The sequence below is a fragment of the Rhipicephalus microplus genome, unplaced genomic scaffold, assembly GCF_043290135.1.
Source record: "Rhipicephalus microplus isolate Deutch F79 unplaced genomic scaffold, USDA_Rmic scaffold_188, whole genome shotgun sequence".
Taxonomy (NCBI): domain Eukaryota; kingdom Metazoa; phylum Arthropoda; class Arachnida; order Ixodida; family Ixodidae; genus Rhipicephalus; species Rhipicephalus microplus.
In genome coordinates this window covers 70001-85000 of record NW_027464759.1, presented here as the reverse complement: position 1 = coordinate 85000, position 15000 = coordinate 70001, and the positions used below count along the sequence as shown (strand labels likewise).

At 60.8% G+C, this 15000-nt stretch overlaps 2 non-coding genes across 2 annotated transcripts; both read right to left on the bottom strand.

Annotated features, from left to right (window-relative positions):
• Positions 1 to 965: 965 nt before the first annotated feature.
• LOC142791802 (5.8S ribosomal RNA) lies at positions 966 to 1118 on the bottom strand. Its single transcript, XR_012890430.1, has one exon. It is a non-coding gene; the product is annotated as a 5.8S ribosomal RNA (ribosomal RNA).
• A 1719-nt stretch (positions 1119 to 2837) lies between these two features.
• Positions 2838 to 4652, bottom strand: LOC142791798 (small subunit ribosomal RNA). The gene has a single exon (XR_012890426.1). It is a non-coding gene; the product is annotated as a small subunit ribosomal RNA (ribosomal RNA).
• Between the last annotated feature and the right edge of the window lie 10348 nt (positions 4653 to 15000).

Genomic DNA, 15000 nt, shown 5'->3' with positions numbered 1-15000 from the left:
CGAGTACGACGCCCTACCAAGTGCGCCCGCAACCCTGTACAGGGTCACATCTTCACAAGGCTGGCAAGCGGCATTCCGCTGCGCGCGTGCGTCGTCCGAGCAGTTGCGTGATAAACGACCGTGTCGAAAGCCCAAACACCGCCGAGGCCAGTCGCCGCCGCCGCAAGGGCAGCCACGCAGCCTGGCGAGAGGCATCGTCTCGTGTAGCGTCGCCCCCGCCCCAACTGGAGTGGCCCAGTTTTTTGAACGGGACGGGAACTGCGAAGCACTTAGACCGACGGCGGACTACGACGAGAACGCCTTAAGCTTCGCCAACGTTTCGCCAACTCGTGCGGGAGACTTTTTCCGCTTCGCGGCAAGTCGTCGCGCCGTGCTCTCCGCATCAACCGCGTACGCAGCGAACCGCAAACGTCGGGCGCAGCCTCCTCACCTCCCTGCGCTTTGCGCGCGAACGTTCCCTGTTCGCGCGGCAAAGCCTGGAGGAGGCACGGCCCCGCAGCGTGTTCGAGCGCCCGGTCTACGGGACACCCTGCTTACTTCGAGGGCAACAAGCGCAACGCAAGGCTGCGATCTCGCGCACTTTGCGCACGGCTGGAGAAGCTTTGCTGGCCGGCTTTCGCTCCTCGTGTTTACCGTGCGTTAAAGTTGCGCGTCCGTGGCTCTCGCAGCTCTTGCGCGCCCGGTCGCAGAGAGGAGTACGCAACCTCGACCGCACTTTCCCTGCAGGCTTCCTTCCGACTCGAAGTCCTGCGGCGGTCTCAACGAGGTGCCACATCCTCAATGCAGTCGGTCGCCCCCGTTTCGGTTGGGCTCTGGCACGACGGTCGCCACCGTCTCGCCCTTGAGTGGCCGCTGTTGGCGCTCGCTGTGAGGTGTTCAGCGTGCTGTCCGTGTTGCCGACGCGGTCAAAACGAGTCGACGGCTCACGTTCCCTTGTGCGCCGAAGGCTCTCTTGATATGTGATCCGACCCTCAGACAGACGAAGCCAAGGGAAGACCCAAGGCCGCAATGTGCGTTCAAAGAATCAGTGCTCAGTGTGTCCTGCAATTCACACCAAGTCTCGCAGCTGGCTGCGTTCTTCATCGACCCGAGAACCGAGTGATCCACCGCTTAGAGTCGTGAAAAAGTGTTTGTTCAATTCCGTACAGTCAAAACCAAACGTTTCTGGCACTCGGCCAAACAGTGGCCAAGAAGGGCGCTTTTCAGCGCACGCTTGGACTCCAAAACTCTGCCGCGCCTTTTTCGGCTGCCGCAAATCGAGCAAACGGTGTGTTTCGGACGGCGTTTCGCTTCCGCTACTTGCGAGTGCTTTCGTGGTCCACCCCTCTATAAATACTCGGGAGGCGTCGAAGCCGGTTCTCCAAGCCGGACCCGTAGGTATCGTTGTGTGCTCGCTCTCATTGGCCCGCCTAACCAGAAAATGCCTGCGGTACACCCATTTGGATAAGAGTGCACGCAGATGCGGGCCTCGACGGCTACACATTTCCTCGGGCGGCCGCCTCCCGGCCTCCGTGGAGCGCGGGATGCACGGTCCCATCGACAAGCCTCTCCCGTTTTTACCGTGGCGTCGCGGTTCACCACGGCGGGCGGGTCGGTCTCCTCCGCATAAAAAGGGGGACCCCCGCTTTTTGTTCCACGAAATCGCACAAGCTTTTTTCGCATCCACGGTTTGCCACCGCACACCAAAATGCCGATCCGGCTGCCTACTTTAGCCAACAGGTGGAGCCAGGCGCGCCGTACTTGCGCGGCACTTCCCACGTCCACCGAAGTCGGTGCCAAGGACCACTTTCGGCGCCGGAGCCGCGTACGAGCCTACTCGAGGCGGAAGAACGAAGCCAGCAAGGGCCTGGCCGCAAGTGCGTTCAATTGTCGGGACGTCCAAGTCCCTCGTTCTTCCGTGCTTCCTCTTTCGGCAAGTCGTTGCGGCACCTTCCCAAAGCGCGCAGACCCGCTAATCGCGACGAGCGCGACGTGGCCGTGCCGCCTTTCCCTCGGCAGCAAGCAAAACGCCTGGCAACGTCGACGCTCCCCTAACCGCGATCTCGCACCGTGTTTCGTGTGGCGAATTCAAAAGCCGGCCGGCGCTGCTGCAACCACTACGGTCGGTACGCATACGCCGCGGAGGGCGGGACGGTCATCGGAGCGTGCGGTTCCTCCATCGAGTACTGCGCACCTCGGCCGTCGCATCGCCGTGCCATGACCGGCCGCGCGTCAACGCGAACCGGTGCCAGCGAGATCCCTCGCCTGCAAGAACCGACCGGCAGCCTCCGTCACCCGAGGACGCGGAGGCGCTTGCCGCGGACGGCGGGACGGTATGCACTGGTGCACAGCGGACCCGTCACATCGCCAGTTCCTTGACCGACCGCCGACGCTTGTGCCGTTCCTCTCGTACTTGGCAGTCGCCGCGCGATTGTCGGGTCTCGTTCTTGCACGCTCGAACGGTCGGGAGGGCACTCGGCTGGCGTTTCGGGAACGCGCAGCCTCGCCTTCTACCGACGTAACCACGACTCGCCGTTCGCGCTCCGCCGCTCCTGTTTACAGTACTAGGCGGTCCCGCAGCGGTCGGGTCGCGCATTTCGAGCGCTTCGAGCCACGGTGCAGTGGCGGGTCGAAAGCCGACCTATGAGTGCGTTGCGCCGTTTGTACCCGCGTCCGCCACCTGGCCGACCGTCCAAGGTCGCGGTGTTGGCGTCCGCTGGGCGCAACAATTTGTCACGGGGTGCCGCTCCACATTCAGGCAGCCCCGTGGGGAAAAGCCGACCCCGCGTCCAAACGGGGTCAGCGGCAGAAAGTGTCGGGCGCAGACGCAGCTGAGGCGCTCACCCTTCACAATCCGTTAATGATCCTTCCGCAGGTTCACCTACGGAAACCTTGTTACGACTTTTACTTCCTCTAAATGATCAAGTTTGGTCATCTTTCCAACAGACCGGCGCAACCGAAAGGCCGCGCCGGACATCGGTCCGAAGACCTCACTAAATCATTCAATCGGTAGTAGCGACGGGCGGTGTGTACAAAGGGCAGGGACGTAATCAACGCGAGCTTATGACTCGCGCTTACTGGGAATTCCTCGTTCAAGGGGAACAATTGCAAGCCCCTATCCCAATCACGAAAGAAGTTCCACGGGTTACCCAGTCTTTTCAGACAGGGATAAAGACACGCTGCTTCCTTCAGTGTAGCGCGCGTGCGGCCCCGGACATCTAAGGGCATCACAGACCTGTTATTGCTCTGTTTCGTGCGGCTAGGAGCCGCTTGTCCCTCTAAGAAGGTTGTAAGGTGCTGGGAACCCCGCACCTATTTAATAGGCTAGAGTCTCGTTCGTTATCGGAATTAACCAGACAAATCGCTCCACCAACTAAGAACGGCCATGCACCACCATCCACCGAATCAAGAAAGAGCTCTCAATCTGTCAATCCTCCCAGTGTCCGGGCCGGGTAAGTTTTCCCGTGTTGAGTCAAATTAAGCCGCAGGCTCCACTCCTGGTGGTGCCCTTCCGTCAATTCCTTTAAGTTTCAGCTTTGCAACCATACTTCCCCCGGAACCCAAATACTTTGGTTTCCCGGAAGCTGCCCGCCGAGTCATTTGAGTAACTCAGGCGGATCGCTGGTTGGCATCGTTTATGGTCAGAACTAGGGCGGTATCTGATCGCCTTCGAACCTCTGACTTTCGTTCTTGATCAATGAAAACATTCTTGGCAAATGCTTTCGCAGTAGTTCGTCTTGCGACGGTCCAAGAATTTCACCTCTAGCGCCGCAATACGAATGCCCCCGTCCGTCCCTCTTAATCATTACCTCGTATTCCAAAAACCAACAGAACAGAAACGAGGTCTTGTTCTATTATTCCATGCAAGTTTATTCAGGCGACTCGCCTGCGTTGAGCACTCTAATTTTTTCAAAGTAAAAGCACCGGCCATCTCGAGGCACACAATGAAGTGCACCAAGAAAGAACCGGCATGATGTTCAGTCCGAGCCGTCGCATCGGGTAGATGCACTACTCGTCTGGAACTGAGATCCAACTACGAGCTTTTTAACCGCAGCAGCTTTAGTATACGCTATTGGAGCTGGAATTACCGCGGCTGCTGGCACCAGACTTGCCCTCCAATTGATCCTCGTTAAAGGATTTAGAGTGTACTCATTTCAATTACGGGGCCTCAAAAGAGTCCCGTATTGTTATTTTTCGTCACTACCTCCCCGTGCCGGGAGTGGGTAATTTGCGCGCCTGCTGCCTTCCTTGGATGTGGTAGCCGTTTCTCAGGCTCCCTCTCCGGAATCGAACCCTGATTCTCCGTTACCCGTAACAACCATGATAAGCAAGTAACCTACCATCGAAAGTTGATAAGGCAGACACTTGAAAGAAACGTCGCCGGCTCGTGGCCATGCGATCAGCACAAAGTTATCCAGAGTCACCACACAATACGGGCCGAAACCCGATCGATCTTGGTCTAATAAAAGCACCCGTTACCCAAAGGGCTCCAGGCTCACTGCATGTATTAGCTCTAGAATTGCCACAGTTATCCAAGTAGGAAGAAACGATCTAAGGAACCATAACTGATTTAATGAGCCATTCGCGGTTTCGCCTTATTTCGGCATGTACTTAGACATGCATGGCTTAATCTTTGAGACAAGCATATGATTACTGGCAGGATCAACCAGGTAATCGTTCGACTGCGCGTCCGTCCTCGCCCTCGGCGGGCCGGACGCAGTCTGTGTGCGGCGGAGGCCACCTTCAGGCGCCCCAACACGCTTATTTTGCACTCCGAGATGACGGCGTTCGAGCTCGCTACGGCACAACCTTCCCGAAAGACGAGTGGGAGCCGTGCGGCAAGAAGCACGTTCATGCTCGCTCTTTTTCGTTGCATCGACTCGGTCGCGCCGTGCGGGTTGCCCAAGCCCGCTGCACTGTCGGTGGACCGGCCGGAACTAGCAACGGAGCCGAGACTGCAAAGCCGCCAGACGACGGGTCACGCCCGCGTCTTCGGCGCTTTCGCATCTGAATCGCCCGAGGACGACACGGAACACACCTCGATATCGTGGTAAAACGGCACCGTCCGACAACCAGCCCCTAACGCATCAAGCGGATGAGGCTGCAGACGACTGCCGTGGATTCCCCTGGAGCAGACCCGAGGACACGCTTGACGAGGCCGAAGCCCGCCGCATATCAGACACCCGGTCGCTTTCGCGTACGCCGCTCACGAGAACCCCCACATAATAGCAGCGATAAGTACCCAGACCTCCTTGGGCCCTAATACGAGCGTACTCGAGAAAATTTCACCGCGGGTGTGCCCCGAAACGTGTGGCATGTTGAGCGTGCCACAAGTCTACGTCGCTCTCAAACCCGCCGAGGTCGTAGAATTTGCGACCCTACTCACGAAATTCCCACCGAGGATACGGCCGCAAACGTACCGCACCTTGGGTAGGCCACGAGTTTGTGCAACACTACGCTGACGGCACAGCACCGAGGTCGTGCGCGCACGCACGGGAAAATTCCGCCGCGGTTTCTGCCGAAAACGTGAGGCACCACGACTCTCCGCAAGTTCGCGTCGACTGCGAAAGACCGAAGTCGTGAACGACGTGTCCGCTACTCGCCGCCGACACGCTGGACACCAAACGTACAACGACTCGACGGCGTCGTAGAGGCCCACGACGCGGTTTTCCTTAACGACGTCTCGGCGTGGCACCGACAGGTTAGAACGGCCGACCAACGTTCCCTGTCCGCCGTTCGGCTCAGTCGAAGGGCTCGGCGACTTCGGCAACGCTGCGAAGCCGCACGGTGGCGCACGCCATGTCCCCATTTTTTTTTTCTTTCTGCGTCTGCCGGGGTGCCCCTATAATAGCAGCGATAAGCACCCAGACCGCCGTGGGTCGCTCGCCCCGGCTGACGTGGTTTTTCGTACTCCTGCGGCGGTCGCCGTCAAGCACGTCCAAATACGCTACTTTCGTGGGCGCATTCACGCTCTTTCGCTTCGCCGGAGTGCCAGCACTCACTCTGCCAAAAACGGCGAACATCCGAGCGGCGGTTCCCACTTTTGCGTCGGCGTCGCAAACCCCGCCCCGGCAGACGAGGTTTGCCGTACTCGTGCGACGGTGGCCGGCGGGCACGTCGAAAGACGCCGATATCGTGCGCGAATTGGCGCACCTTGGCTTCACCGGAGTGCCGCCACTGACTCCTCCAAAAACGGCGAAGATCCGAGCGGCGCTTCCCACTTTCGCATCGGCGTCCCGAACTCCGCCCCGGCTGACGCGGTTTACCGTACTCGTGCGACGGTCGCCGGCGAGCACGTGGAAAGACGCCGATATCGTGCCCGAATCGGCTCCGTTCGGCTTCGCCGGAGTGCCAGCACTGGCTCGGCGAAAGACGACGAACATCCGAGCGACGGTTCTCACTATTGCGTACGCGTCGCAAACCCCGCCCCGGCAGACGCACTTTGCCGTACTCGTGCGACGGTCGCCGGCGAGCACGTAGAAAGACGCCGATATCGTGCCGGAATCGGCCCCGTTTGGCTTCGCCGGAGTGCCAGCACTCACTCGGCCACAAACGGCGAACATCCGAGCGGCGGTTCCCACTTAGCCGTCGGCGTCCCGAACTCCGCCCCGGCAGACGCGGTTGCCGAGCTCGTGCGACTAGCGACCGCGAAGCCGTCTCGCGACGCCGCTTTCGTGCGCGGCTCCCACTGCGACCTGGGTCACCCGAGGTCGACGAGCAAAAAAGAATGTCGAAAAAAATTTTTTTTTTTTTTTTGCGTCTGCCGGGGTGCCCCTATAATAGCAGCGATAAGCACCCAGACCGCCATGGGTCGCTCGCCCCGGCTGACGTGGTTTTTCGTTTTCCTGCGGTGGTCGTCGTCAAGCACGTCCAAACACGCCACTTTCGTGGGCGCATTCGCGCTCTTTCGCTTCGCCGGAGTGCCAGCACTCACTCTGCCAAAAACGGCGAACATCCGAGCGGCGGTTCCCACTTTTGCGTCGGCGTCGCAAACCCCGCCCCGGCAGACGAGGTTTGCCGTACTCGTGCGACGGTGGCCGGCGGGCACGTCGAAAGACGCCGATATCGTGCGCGAATTGGCGCACCTTGGCTTCACCGGAGTGCCGCCACTGACTCCTCCAAAAACGGCGAAGATCCGAGCGGCGCTTCCCACTTTCGCATCGGCGTCCCGAACTCCGCCCCGGCTGACGCGGTTTACCGTACTCGTGCGACGGTCGCCGGCGAGCACGTGGAAAGACGCCGATATCGTGCCCGAATCGGCTCCGTTCGGCTTCGCCGGATTGCCAGCACTGGCTCGGCGAAAGACGACGAACATCCGAGCGACGGTTCTCACTATTGCGTACGCGTCGCAAACCCCGCCCCGGCAGACGCACTTTGCCGTACTCGTGCGACGGTCGCCGGCGAGCACGTAGAAAGACGCCGATATCGTGCCGGAATCGGCCCCGTTTGGCTTCGCCGGAGTGCCAGCACTCACTCGGCCACAAACGGCGAACATCCGAGCGGCGGTTCCCACTTAGCCGTCGGCGTCCCGAACTCCGCCCCGGCAGACGCGGTTGCCGAGCTCGTGCGACTAGCGACCGCGAAGCCGTCTCGCGACGCCGCTTTCGTGCGCGGCTCCCACTGCGACCTGGGTCACCCGAGGTCGACGAGCAAAAAAGAATGTCGAAAAAAAATTTTTTTTTTTTTTTGCGTCTGCCGGGGTGCCCCTATAATAGCAGCGATAAGCACCCAGACCGCCATGGGTCGCTCGCCCCGGCTGACGTGGTTTTTCGTTTTCCTGCGGTGGTCGTCGTCAAGCACGTCCAAACACGCCACTTTCGTGGGCGCATTCGCGCTCTTTCGCTTCGCCGGAGTGCCAGCACTCACTCTGCCAAAAACGGCGAACATCCTAGTGGCGGTTCCCACTTTTGCGTCGGCGTCGCCAACCCCGCCCCGGCATACGCGGTTTGCCGTACTCGTGCGGCGGTGGCCGGCGGGCACGTCGAAAGACACCGATATCGTGCGCGAGTCGATGCTTCTTGGTCTCGCAGGAGGGCCGCCACTCACTCCTGCAAAAACGGCGAAGATCCGAGCGGCGCTTCCCACTTTTTCGTCGGCGTCGCAAACCTCGTCCCGGCAGACGCGCTTTGCCGTACTCGTGCGACGGTCGCCGGCGAGCACGTCGAAATACGCCAATATCGTGCCCGAATCGGCCCCGTTTCGCTTCGCCGGAGTGCCAGCACTCGCTCGGCCAAAGACGACGAACATCCGAGCGACGGTTCCCACTATTGCGTACGCGTCGCGAACCCCGCCCCGGCAGACGCGGTTTGCCGTACTCGTGCGACGGTCGCCGGCGAGCACGTAGAAAGACGCCGATATCGTGCCGGAATCGGCCCCGTTTGGCTTCGCCGGAGTGCCAGCACTCACTCGGCCACAAACGGCGAACATCCGAGCGGCGGTTCCCACTTAGCCGTCGGCGTCCCGAACTCCGCCCCGGCAGACGCGGTTGCCGAGCTCGTGCGACTAGCGACCGCGAAGCCGTCTCGCGACGCCGCTTTCGTGCGCGGCTCCCACTGCGACCTGGGTCACCCGAGGTCGACGAGCAAAAAAGAATGTCGAAAAAAAATTTTTTTTTTTTTTGCGTCTGCCGGGGTGCCCCTATAATAGCAGCGATAAGCACCCAGACCGCCATGGGTCGCTCGCCCCGGCTGACGTGGTTTTTCGTTTTCCTGCGGTGGTCGTCGTCAAGCACGTCCAAACACGCCACTTTCGTGGGCGCATTCGCGCTCTTTCGCTTCGCCGGAGTGCCAGCACTCACTCTGCCAAAAACGGCGAACATCCTAGTGGCGGTTCCCACTTTTGCGTCGGCGTCGCCAACCCCGCCCCGGCATACGCGGTTTGCCGTACTCGTGCGGCGGTGGCCGGCGGGCACGTCGAAAGACACCGATATCGTGCGCGAGTCGATGCTTCTTGGTCTCGCAGGAGGGCCGCCACTCACTCCTGCAAAAACGGCGAAGATCCGAGCGGCGCTTCCCACTTTTTCGTCGGCGTCGCAAACCTCGCCCCGGCAGACGCGCTTTGCCGTACTCGTGCGACGGTCGCCGGCGAGCACGTCGAAATACGCCAATATCGTGCCCGAATCGGCCCCGTTTCGCTTCGCCGGAGTGCCAGCACTCGCTCGGCCAAAGACGACGAACATCCGAGCGACGGTTCCCACTATTGCGTACGCGTCGCGAACCCCGCCCCGGCAGACGCGGTTTGCCGTACTCGTGCGGCGGTGGCCGGCGGGCACGTCGAAAGACGCCGATATCGTGCACGAATTGGCGCTCCTTGGCTTCACCGGAGTGCCAGCACTCACTCGGCCAAAAACGGCGAACATCCGAGCAGCGGTACCCACTTAGCCGTCGGCATCCCGAACTCCGCGCCGGCTGACGCGGTTGCCGAGCTCGTGCGACTAGCGACCGCGAACGCGTCTCGCGACGCCGCTTTCGTGCGCGGCTCCCATTGCGACCTGGGTTACCCGAGCTCGACCAGCAAAAAAGAAGGTCGAAATTTTTTTTTTTTTTCTGCGTCTGCCGGGGTGCCCCTATAATAGCAGCGATAAGCACCCAGACCGCCGTGTGTCGCTCGCCCCGGCTGACGTGGTTTTTCGTACTCCTGCAGCGGTCGCCGTCACGCACGTCCAAATACGCCACTTTCGTGGGCGCATTCGCGCTCTTTCGCGTCGCCGGAGTGCCAGCACTCACTCTGCCAAAAACGGCCAACATCCGAGCGGCGGTTCCCACTTTTGCGTCGGCGTCGTAAACCCCGCCCCGGCAGACGCGGTTTGCCCTACTCGTGCGACGGTCGCCGGCGAGCGCGTCGAAAGACGCCGATATCGTGCGCTAATTGGCGCTCCTTGGCTTCTCCGGAGTGCCGCCACTCACTCCTCCAAAAACGGCGAAGATCCGAGCGGCGTTCTCCACTTTCGCATCGGCGTCCCGAACTCCGCCCGGGCTGACGCGGTTTACCGTACTCGTGCGACGGTCGCCGGCGGGCACGTCGAAAGACGCCGATATCGTGCCGTAATCGGCCCCGTTTGGCTTCGCCCGAGTGCCAGCACTCACTCGGCCAAAAACGGCGAACATCCGAGCAGCGTTTCCCACTTTCGCATCGGCGTCCCGAAGCCCGCCCCGGCAGACGCGGTTTGCCCTACTCGAGCGACGGTCGCCGGCGATCACGTCGAAAGGCGCCGAATTCGTGCACGAATCGATGCTTCTTGGTCTCGCAGGAGGGCCGCCACTCACTCCTGCAAAAACGGCGAAGATCCGAGTTGCGCTTCCCACTTTTTCGTCGGCGTCCCGAACTACGCCCCGGCTGACGCGGTTTACCGTACTCGTGCGACGGTCGCCGGCGGGCACTTCAAAATACGCCGATTTCGTGGGCGCATTCACGCTGTTTCGCTTCCCCGGAGTGCCAACACTCACTCTGCCGAAAGCGGCGATCATCCGAGCGGCGGTTCCCACTTTTGCGTCGGCTTCGCAAACGGCGCCCCGGCAGACGCGCTCGTGCGACGTACTCGTGCGACGGTCGCCGGCGAGCACGTCGAAAGACGCCGATATCGTGCTCGAATCGACCCCGTTTCGCTTCGCCGGAGTGCTGCCAGTCACGGCGCAGAAAACGGCGAACAAGTGTTTTTTTTTTTCCTAGAATTTGTGTTATAGAAGGCACATTTGATATCGGACGATAATTTTCAACTTTATCACGCGCACCGATTTTCGTGTAGAGGTTTGCAAGTTTATGGGAATTTCTCCACTTGGAATAATGCGATTTAGTAGTACTACGAGAACTTCATGGATGTACTCAAGGGTACGGGGCAAGTCAGTTACGTCAACACCTGCAGATTTTTTACACTTCAAACTGAAAATTGTTGGTTGTGAGTCCTCGTGTGATATTAAAGGCCGATTCGCTAACACATAGAACAAAGAAAGAAAGGAAGAAAAAACGCCCGCGCTCGCTCAAGAAACCTGGGTTCGCAACAAGTGGCAACAACAAGCAACCGAGCGAGTGCGCCAAAACCCGTGGCGGCCGAACAAACGCGAAGTCCCAACCGCGTCAGCCGGGGCGGCACGGGACAGGAAAAATCACTTCAGCCGGGGCGGCGGGGCACCGAATAAACCTCGTCACCTCGTCGCAGGATAAAAGAGGAAACAAAAAGTCTAAACAGCGTCTGCTGGAGCGAATGCGTAATAAAACAACAACAACAACAAAAAAAAACACCCGCGCTCAAGAAGTCTGCAATCACCACAAAAGGCGACTGTGACCGAGCAGCGTCAGCCGGGGCCGTGCGGAAACGGAAAAACCGCGACTACCGGGGCGTCGAGGCACCGAAAAATCCACTTCAGCCGCGGCGAAAAAAAAAACAAAAAGAAAGACGGAGGGGGGGGGGGGACCACGTCTGCCGGGGCGAAGGAAAAAAAAAACGCGTCTGCCGGGGCGAGCCCGGGTGCGGCACCACCGGGAAAACTGTGGCAAACAGACATGGCGATCGAGTGAGTGGGCCGCCAGCCAGGCTCAGCCAAAAAGTGCAAAGTCCGAACTGCGTCAGCCGGGGCGGCAAAAACCACGTCAGCCGGGGCGGCGCAAAAAACCGCGTCTGCCGGGGCGGCACGAAACCGCGTCAGCCGGGGCGGCGCGAAAACTGCGTCAGCCGGGGCGAAAGAAAAAAAAAAAAACGCGTCTGCCGGGGCGAGCCCGGGTGCGGCACCACCGGGAAAACTGTGGCAAACAGACATGGCGATCGAGTGAGTGGGCCGCCAGCCAGGCACAGCCGAAAAGTGCAAAGTCCGAACCGTGTCAGCCGGGGCGGCAAAAAACCGCGTCAGCCGGGGCGGCGCAAAAAACCGCGTCTGCCGGGGCGGCACGAAACCGCGTCAGCCGGGGCGGCGCGAAAACTGCGTCAGCCGGGGCGAGCCCGGGTGCGGCACCACCGGGAAAACTGTGGCAAACAGACATGGCGATCGAGTGAGTGGGCCGCCAGCCAGGCTCAGCCAAAAAGTGCCAAGTCCGAACTGCGTCAGCCGGGGCGGCAAAAAACCGCGTCAGCCGGGGCGGCGCAAAAAACCGCGTCTGCCGGGGCGGCGCGAAAACCGCGTCTGCCGGGGCGGCGCGAAAACTGCGTCAGCCGGGGCGAAAGAAAAAAAAAACGCGTCTGCCGGGGCGAGCCCGGGTGCGGCACCACCGGGAAAACTGTGGCAAACAGACATGGCGATCGAGTGAGTGGGCCGCCAGCAAGGCTCAGCCAAAAAGTGCTAAGTCCGAACTGCGTCAGCTGGGGCGGCAAAAAACCGCGTCTGCCGGGGCGGCACGAAACCGCGTCAGCCGGGGCGGCGCGAAAACCGCGTCTGCCGGGGCGGCACGAAACCGCGTCAGCCGGGGCGGCGCGAAAACTGCGTCAGCCGGGGCGAGCCCGGGTGCGGCACCACCGGGAAAACTGTGGCAAACAGACATGGCGATCGAGTGAGTGGGCCGCCAGCCAGGCACAGCCGAAAAGTGCTAAGTCCGAACTGCGTCAGCCGGGGCGGCAAAAACCGCGTCAGCCGGGGCGGCGCGAAAACCGCGTCTGCCGGGGCGGCACGAAACCGCGTCAGCCGGGGCGGCGCGAAAACTGCGTCAGCCGGGGCGAGCCCGGGTGCGGCACCACCGGGAAAACTGTGGCTAACAGACATGGCGATCGAGTGAGTGGGCCACCAGCCAGGCTCAGCCAAAAAGTGCTAAGTCCGAACTGCGTCAGCCGGGGCGGCAAAAACCGCGTCAGCCGGGGCGGCGCAAAAAACCGCGTCTGCCGGGGCGGCACGAAACCGCGTCAGCCGGGGCGGCGCGAAAACTGCGTCAGCCGGGGCGAAAGAAAAAAAAAAAACGCGTCTGCCGGGGCGAGCCCGGGTGCGGCACCACCGGGAAAACTGTGGCAAACAGACATGGCGATCGAGTGAGTGGGCCGCCAGCCAGGCACAGCCGAAAAGTGCCAAGTCCGAACTGCGTCAGCCGGGGCGGCAAAAAACCGCGTCAGCCGGGGCGGCGCAAAAAACCGCGTCTGCCGGGGCGGCACGAAACCGCGTCAGCCGGGGCGGCGCGAAAACTGCGTCAGCCGGGGCGAGCCCGGGTGCGGCACCACCGGGAAAACTGTGGCAAACAGACATGGCGATCGAGTGAGTGGGCCGCCAGCCAGGCTCAGCCAAAAAGTGCCAAGTCCGAACTGCGTCAGCCGGGGCGGCAAAAAACCGCGTCAGCCGGGGCGGCGCAAAAAACCGCGTCTGCCGGGGCGGCGCGAAAACCGCGTCTGCCGGGGCGGCGCGAAAACTGCGTCAGCCGGGGCGAAAGAAAAAAAAAACGCGTCTGCCGGGGCGAGCCCGGGTGCGGCACCACCGGGAAAACTGTGGCAAACAGACATGGCGATCGAGTGAGTGGGCCGCCAGCAAGGCTCAGCCAAAAAGTGCCAAGTCCGAACTGCGTCAGCCGGGGCGGCAAAAAACCGCGTCTGCCGGGGCGGCACGAAACCGCGTCAGCCGGGGCGGCGCGAAAACCGCGTCTGCCGGGGCGGCACGAAACCGCGTCAGCCGGGGCGGCGCGAAAACTGCGTCAGCCGGGGCGAGCCCGGGTGCGGCACCACCGGGAAAACTGTGGCAAACAGACATGGCGATCGAGTGAGTGGGCCGCCAGCCAGGCACAGCCGAAAAGTGCTAAGTCCGAACTGCGTCAGCCGGGGCGGCAAAAACCGCGTCAGCCGGGGCGGCGCAAAAACCGCGTCTGCCGGGGCGAATGCAAAAAAAACAAAGAAAAAAGCCCGCGCTTAATCAAAAGAAAACAAAGAAAAAAGCTTGCGCTTAATCAAAAGAAAACAAACAAAAAAAGTTCGCGCTTAAGCCTGGCGGTGGAACCACCGGGGCAAACAGACCTGGCGATCGAGTGAGTGGGCCGCCAGCCGGGGTGAGCCAAAAAGTGCAAAGTCGGAACCGCGTCAGCCGGGGCGGCGCGAAAACCGCGTCAGCCGGGGCGGCGCAAAAACTGCGTCAGCCGGGGCGGCACGGAAAAACGAAAACCGCGTCAGCCGGGGCGGCACGGAAAAACGAAAACCGCGTCAGCCGGGGCGACATCAAAATGAGGAAAAAAAAAAACTGCCTTAAAACACCTGCGTACACTTTCATGCGTTTGGGCATATCTCTCTGTAACACGCGCGCCCCTCGTTACGCGCGGCACTCTGTTTTCTCCGACACCCATATTTCGGCGGCATGTGGCACGCGCGCCCGTCCCTACGCACGGCACACCGCAGTGCTTTCTCGATATTTTTCTTTTCCTCCAACACCGTCATCTATAGGCTTTTAGTGACCTGTTGCTCGTGGCAAAAGTTCGCTAGCTCTGACACCTCTTGCATGCGCACCGTTTTTGCGCACGGTGCTATGCCGCAAAGCACGGCAGTCGCATGCGTTTCTCTCAGGCACCTCTTTTTTGACACAACGCTGTGGTGCTTAGAAACACACCCGCCGCTTTTGCGCACAGAACTCCACCGTACAGCACGGTAGTCACGTTTGTTCCACACGAACAGCAGTGTGCATCGTGCTACGACACTTTGAAAGCTTTTTCTTCCGAGTCTCGACCGCGCTGTTCTTTTCGTACTTGGCGCGGTTTTGGGACCAGCTTTGTTTTAAACCCCTACTGCGCGCCGTTCCTTTCGTACTTGGCGCGGTTCAGGGTTTGTTTCGAGCCCTTAGCCGCGCTGTTCCCTCCGTACTTGGCGCGGTTTAGGGTCGAGCTTTGTCTCGAGCCCTCTCCGCGCCGTTCCTTCCGTACTTGGCGCGGTTTAGGGTTTGTTTCGAGCCCTTAGCCGCGCTGTTCCCTCCGTACTTGGCGCGGTTTAGGGTTTGTTTCGAGCCCTTAGCCGCGCTGTTCCCTCCGTACTTGGCGCGGTTTAGGGTCGAGCTTTGTCTCGAGCCCTCTCCGCGCCGTTCCTTCCGTACTTGGCGCGGTTTAGGGCCGAGCTTTGTCTCGAGCCCCTACCGCGCGGTT